This window comes from Abramis brama (assembly GCF_963993115.1).
Source record: "Abramis brama genome assembly, chromosome: 1".
NCBI classification, from domain to species: domain Eukaryota; kingdom Metazoa; phylum Chordata; class Actinopteri; order Cypriniformes; family Leuciscidae; genus Abramis; species Abramis brama.
The window spans coordinates 55040205-55047682 of record NC_139963.1 but is presented as its reverse complement, the minus strand read 5'-3'; the positions used below and the strand labels follow the sequence as shown (position 1 = coordinate 55047682).

Below are 7478 nucleotides of genomic sequence, written 5' to 3'. Positions count from 1 at the left end.
CATTCCCTTTAAGAGCAGGCGCGCTTGTTCTAAAGCGGATTCCTATTATAACGGCGGATTTGCCAGGCGCACGCGAGGAGCAGTTCACAGCCAAGGAGACCGACATTCTTGTCAGGGACGTTGGGGATGGAGAAACACACCCAAATTAACTTCGGTTAAACAGGCGTATGATAATTTGGGTAAATGTGTAAGCTAGATGTATGCTTTTATAATAAAATGTCTATCTATCTATCTATCTATCGTAATAATGTATGATTTGCAAAAATGATAACTGCTGCATCTGTGTGTAGATGAGAGAATCAAAGTGTATGCGCATTGTGCACACGCTACATTGATTAAGGCCAAGCATGCGCCCTTAAAATAGCATATGAATAACATGCGCAACGCGCCACTGACTTTAAACTGTTTTTTTTCGGTCAGTGGCGCAATTGTTTTCTAAACCTGTAAAATAGCATGAGGGAACGTTTGCGCCGGAACACGCCTCCTCTTTGCGCTGAACCGCCCCGGGGAGCGCAAGTGTATTTCTTAGTTAACCGACGTGCGTCTGTGGAGGGAAAAGTCTGCTTTGCGCAGGTGCAAAATAGGAATGATACATGCGTCGGTGTACAAAGTCAATTGCGCTGGGTGCAAGATAGGGCCCTATGTGTGGAAAAGTACTATGTTTATCAATTTCTTGTCCAATGAGAATCATTCAATCTGTAAGCAATGACGTAGCATAGACCTTGGAAATGGTATAACTGCTGTGATGTAAGAAGTTGCCCTTGGTGGGGATAGAACCGCGGTCTCTGGTGCTCTAAGTGTGAGTAGTTACTCAATGAGCTAAATTAGTTCATTTAAACCCAATTGCAGAATATCAAAAGAGCCAGGAGACTTGAGTCTTCAAAAATAAAAGTAAACTTTACTTGAGAAACAAAAGATACAAAATACAAATAAACTAGGAGAGCCGAGCTTCCATTAAACAGAGAAAACAAAAACAGACACGAGGGTCCAAAATACACAACAAGAGATACACTTAACTCGAAGACAGGCAGCAGGATAAACTGGATAAATGGCTCAAGACTGAACACAGTGACAGGGAACAAACAGACTTATAAAGGGTCAAACACAGGTGTGGGAAATCAGGATTGATGAGAAGGATTTAACCCTCTGGGGACCAAGCTGTTTTTGGGGTCCTTGAGATGTTCTGACATGCTCTGACATTTGTGCTTTTTTCAGTTATTTATAAACATGTTAATGGCAAAGGTGTAAATTCACTCTATATAGCACAAACAGGGCTACCATAATATGCGAGCAACGTGTATGTAGATGTTTGTATTTTTAAGAGAATAATGTTTATGCGTGGTTATTGGAAAAAAATAAAATGAAAGTTGCTGATTTAAGAACACAAAACACATATTAAATATGTGTCCACAAGACTTTTGACTAATTGATGTTGTCCCTTTGAGTTCTAGCTTCAAAATTATGTGAAAATCATCCTGCCTAATTGTTCACATAAAACACTACATTGATTTAAACATTGTAAAACAGTTTTTTTTGTCAGAAGAGGTTTATGCGTGGGAGTGGTAATGGGTCATCATTATTAATGAGATTCAGACCAGGGGTGTGACATAGACGCTCCCCCAAGTGCTAATGGGCCATCAAGTGAGGCAGCCTTAAAGAATGAGGAGATTCAAATGTTTTGTTTTTCAATCTGTTTTATTGTAATTTTGTTTAAAGTTGAAAACTATTTTTATCATATATTTTACAGAGTATTATTCCAGCACATGCATAACTGATGGACATTTAGCAATGCTGATAAAGCAACACAATATAAGCTCTTTTATATTAACATTACCAATCAATAATTGTTATATTGTGCATATAACAACACATTTGTTGCAAAGCCACACAGGCACATATAGGCTACATTTGTATCATCACTAAGTATATAAACAAAATGTAACTAACATCTGTAAAATAGTAGGTAAATATGTACTTACTCTTTCTGATTTCTGACTGTGTTGCTAAGCGCACTCCGAGTTGCAGGCGGAGGTAGTGATGAAGCAACATTCCTTTTAAAAAAGTTGAAGAATATTATTACATAAATATAACTATTAGCATTAGTCTATAATGAATAACTGATGTAAATAATTTTAGACGCGTGCAATAAGCCTATATGCGTGTCAATGGGCCATTACCGGAGAGGCACACCGCAAACATTAGCCTAACACATTTGTGCACTTCATTAACTGGGTATATTTACACATTTCAGCACATTTACAACTGATATTTGCGAGCATGCATCGTTAATGATAATGAGGCAGCATTTATATAGTCAAAATATAATCTAAACACCTACTAGGCCTCCTTTCTAAAATAATTTCTAAATTCTATCTTTCATACATAATGATCTAAACATATCATTTACTGCTAGGCTACACATACAAATACAAATTTCCTAACCAAGGGGTGTAGCATATGTAGGCTACACAAAAAAAAAAAACATTTTTGATGTTGAAATGGTACGATATATTAAATTCATGGTATAGATATGCACTTTCATTAGATCGTGTTGAATATAGGTAGATATCAAATGTCAATACTCTGGATGGCAAGTCCACCCAGTATAATATGTAAGCTCATGTTTTGAATAGCTTGTCAACTAATGCAAGTAAGAATAAATACTTACTCATCCGAAATTCTATCCACGGCTGGATCAATTGCTCTTCAAAATACAAACGGTCGTCATCAGAGTAGTCGCGCTCCTCTTCTGATGAAAATCTGGACTCTTCGTCGCTAGTATCCAGGACGAACTGAAGGGCTTCCGCACCGGTGTACCGTGTCATCTTCCCAACGCGCAGGTGACTGAATGATGAAACTTGAAGCGTTTAATGCATTTGCTTGGGGGCGTTTACCTGTTTTGCATAGATGGCTTAGCACATTATCTTGTGAATAGCGCGCTCCGTGAGTAGGCGTGAACGAATTAAAGTCAATGAGCTCGTAATGAGCTCGACTGGAATCGCTCTCTTTTTATACAGCCCAGCTAACAATTTAACGTTCTGGGAACGTTAGTTTTTGGTTCCCAGAACGTTCCCAAGAACGTTCCCTATTGGTTAGCCAGGAAAGTTTTCTTTACGTTAATAGAACGTTCCCTATAGGTTAGGGGAACGTTCCCGGAACGTTGCCGAAAGGTTCCCAGAACGTTCCCGAAAGGTTCCCGCAAGGTTCTCGTAACGTTCCCGGAAGGTTAGGGGAACGTTCCTGGAACGTTGCCGAAAGGTTCCCAGACGTTCCCGGAAGGTTCTCGGAACGTTCTCCTTACGTCTACACATCCTGATATGCCTGTACACAAATTATAGGTCTACAAACAACATATTCTACATTGTTTATTGTTCAAACACTTAAGAATCCTATGAATATATTATTACAATAAATTGAATTTACAGAAACTATCATTAATAAGTAAATCAATCAGTTTGTATTAAATAAATAAATCAGCACACAATCCATGTTTTTGTTGATTCATTAATTATCAACCTAAAATAAGTCATTAAAAACAGCGTTAGCAAAATGTATTCAGGAACAGTAATTTACATTTAATATTTCAAACATGAAAATATTTCAATAAATAAAACTGCACAAACATTTTAATTAAAACTATCTTTTTGCAAACTGTAGCCTATAACTTTGGCTATAAAGTTGAAAAAGTATTCATTTATATACAATATACATGAATGTGCCAATCTTCACTCCGCTCAAAACATTTAAACTCCCAACACCATCTGCAAATTTAACAAGAAAATAAAAAGACAACGCGTTACATGGACACACAATCCCATGCCAAAATTCAAGCCCTGTAATGGCATTAATATTCATCTGGAGCAAATGAAAAGAGTGAGGTGGGATTGTGGATCACAATTGGGATCACAAGCTGTAGGAGATATGAGCACGAGCGCTGCTGGTATCATGTATTTATTCAGATATTTCAGCATCAATGTGTATAGAAAAATTTATATATTTCAAAACACTACATTGCATTTATTTATATTGCACTATTTATTATTTCAGACTACAAATCAAAAAAGGAATGTTTTATATAGGGGTAAGGATACCCATTAAGCCTCTCTCTCTGAAGTCAAATAAAAAACAGAGAAAATAATATTTAAGTCTAGTGAACTCTGACCTGCGAATTCGCTCTACCTTTTATGTATAAGTCTCACCTCCAATGAAGAATTTGAAAACCTGTAACTGCTGTGTTGTTTATGAGAAAGAAAGTGAAAAAAAGTTTGAAACTGCTATCAATTTTTTTTTTTTAATCTCTGTGACTTTACACCTACAAATTCCACTGTCACAGGTGCTCAGTTTTGCTATAATGAAACCCTCACAGAACATGGTAATAATCAGCCATCCATGCAAAAGCAAAGGTCGGTGTAGTTTACAGGTGCATCTGTCCAGGCCAACATCTGATGCCTTGATGCCTTCCGCTGGGATCCCAGAAAACCTGAAATAAAAAAAATAGTACAGTTCAAAATCTATCATACATACATCTCATCTGGTATCACAAATTATCATTCCAGGTTCACTTTAAGATATGCTCAATATCAGGGCTGCACAATATTGAAAAATGTAGAGTTTATTTAGAGATATCAGCCATATGGTTTAGTGCATGCGCTAACGGCTCCAGGTTTGTATCTGGTAAATTACCCCACTAATAATGCCCAGAATGGTACCAAACTTCTACAGTAGTACAAATAGGTTCTGTACTCATTAAACGAGGCATTGGAAAGTTTGTAAGTACATCAGGAGTTTATTTAAATAACACTTGCCTGACGGCGAATGCTACTGCTGATGTTGACGTCACTTTATGAGTACAGAACCTATTTGTACTACTCATTTTCCCCGACATAGAGCAGACCGGCACACAACAAAAACTGCTGTTCGGATGTTCCCTTTTCTGATATTTTAGCCTTCGTGACATTTTAATTAAAACAGAAGTAAGAATTTTAGTGTAATAAGCAAAAATTAACAGTAAACTCAGAGATCACCTACCGCTGCAGATGTGTACGGAAGTGAAAAGCGGAAATGCTTAGACCTCTTTCCGGTTCAACCGCTGGGCGCTCCGCATAACCCCTATTGGGGGGATTTTGTAGAGGAGTGAACCTGCATAGAAAATTACAATAGATAACAAGCATAGATTAATACAATAGAAGAAAAACACAGTTGAAATAAGCAGTGCATTATGTTTTTCAGTTAAATCTAACTTATCAGGTACAGAAATTGATTTATCAAAATGTAAAATAAGTCTTCAGTGTAAAAATAAAATAACTATAAAATTAATGTATCTTTGCTAAAGCTACAAGTCATTTTCTCTTTTGATGTTTGATCACCATTGGCGACACAAACAGCTGCGGGTACGTTAGGCTGCTGTCCCTTTAAGACGAATGCGCAGAACTAATATAAATGACACGCATCCGTTTTCTTTCTGTTTAAAACACAAGACAAGAGGAAACTCGCCATTTTGACTTCATTTTGCGTGCACGTGTCTGTTTAAGCTAAAAAAAAAAAAGTGAAAGAGAACTGAATTCGGCTAAACTCACCTTCTTCATCTACTGACTGTGGATGGCATCAAGGTCTTGTCCTGAAGAATACAGGACCAAACAATAGGGATTATATCTCATCTGGTAACAAGAGCAAAGCCATAACTTTAAGAACTCTAATGATATATTTACCCCCTGATATTGCATTGGGGATATCAATTCAAACATTTTTAAAGGCTAAGAGTATGAGCCACAGCTGCCCAAGATATCTAGGGGTTGCAAATTAGTCATGGCTATAAACCTGTATGCATGGCATCTACTTTGTATTTTTTATAAAGCAATGTTCTATGCATTTGTCCCTGTCAAATAAACATTAAATAAATAAATCTGTGAAAAATAACTGCCTAAAGTTGTCGACCCCCTGAACCGCATTTAAAAGTACAAAGAATTTCAGTATTGATCAATAAAAAAAATTAAAAAAATACATAAATACCTTTGAGTTGGACAGTATGTTGTCAGTCTCATTGGCCAACATAATTCAAAACAGACCTAAAGAAATAAAATAAAATATAGTAATCATCAGGATATCATGTTATCATAATAGTTAAATGAATTATTATAACTATGACCATTTTAATATTGTATTAGTCGCCTATTATTTAGCTGATTATTTAGCTTACAGGCTTCTCAAGGACAATCTCACTGAAAAAACTTGGGGTTAATGATTTTAAAATGTGAGACTTATTTCAAAAGCATAAATCTTACAGACCCCAAACCTTTGAACAGCAGTGCACTGCATGTTTGAGGTGGTTTTGCTTACTAGTCATATGGTTCATAGAGATTTTCTTGGACGGGGGTGCAGCAGGCCATCACAGCATGATGATCTAGGAACATAACATGCTGTTTGTCACAGAGCCAAAAATATTACATGTGATAGGTTTATTACAAGGAACCAAGCTAGAACAGAGGTGAAATGCAGAAAAGATAAATATATACAAATCTTAAGATAATATATTGTGAAATAAATGCATATGGAATTATCATCATGATTAAACAATAACTCACCCCTTGTTGTAGAGTTTTATTTTTTCTCTCGCTATTCTGAAATCACATTTTAGCAATATTGGTAAGTGACGTCACTGATTAAGTTAACAATACAGTGCATTCTTTTAGGTTAGCCTAAATAAATTAGCTTACTTCCCATTGACAAATTACCAGCAAAACTATCAAAAACTGTTATCTACACTAAATATGTGTTTAAAAACCCAAACTTTCATAAATAAGACCTCAACTTAACGTAACTTAGGCCTAACGTTGTCTTTTGAAAACGGTTAGCTAGCGTAGATGCTAACGGACTTTTTCAAAGACATAAAACCATTTCTTTAAAATAAATATTTAACAGAAGCGTGTCAATTACACGTAAGAAATGTGTCAGGGGCGTTTGTGTGTATTATTTGTGAGATTTTGTTGTCTAAACTTACCTGAAAGCAGTGAAACCAACAGCGAGAGACGGGAGTTTTGTTGTTTGTCAGTTGTCGATGAAGTTTCCATCTGCTCTCGCGCAGCGCACGTGCTCCAGTGTTTGATCACGCGCATGCGCATTAAAACACTTCAAAGTCATGCAGCATTTAAATAAACATATAGAATTAAAATATAACATAATTTAAAATATCATTAATAAAAAGTTATTGCGAATAGATCTGAACGTTGTTGGTTATCTTATAAACTTAGGGGACCGTACTGACGACGTTGTCAGTTGGTAATCTGCCTGTTAATAGTAGGCTAAGTGATATTAAAATAATAACCTGCAGAGAACGTTCTCAGAACGTTCTCTTTAGGTTATAAAAATAAAACCTAAAACCTGCAAGGAAACGTTCTGGGAAGGTTCTCTTTAGGTTATAAAAATTAAACCTAAAAATAACCTGCAGGGAACGTTCTGGGAAGGTTCTCTTTAGGTTATTA

At 36.3% G+C, this 7478-nt stretch overlaps 1 long non-coding RNA gene across 1 annotated transcript; it reads right to left on the bottom strand.

Annotated features, from left to right (window-relative positions):
* Window positions 1-3515: 3515 nt before the first annotated feature.
* LOC311092102 lies at window positions 3516-6368 on the bottom strand. The gene is made up of 5 exons (XR_014608203.1): window positions 6337-6368; window positions 6010-6065; window positions 5577-5617; window positions 5029-5139; window positions 3516-4480 (listed from the first exon to the last, which is right to left on the bottom strand). It is a non-coding gene; the product is annotated as an uncharacterized lncRNA (long non-coding RNA).
* Window positions 6369-7478: the final 1110 nt, after the last annotated feature.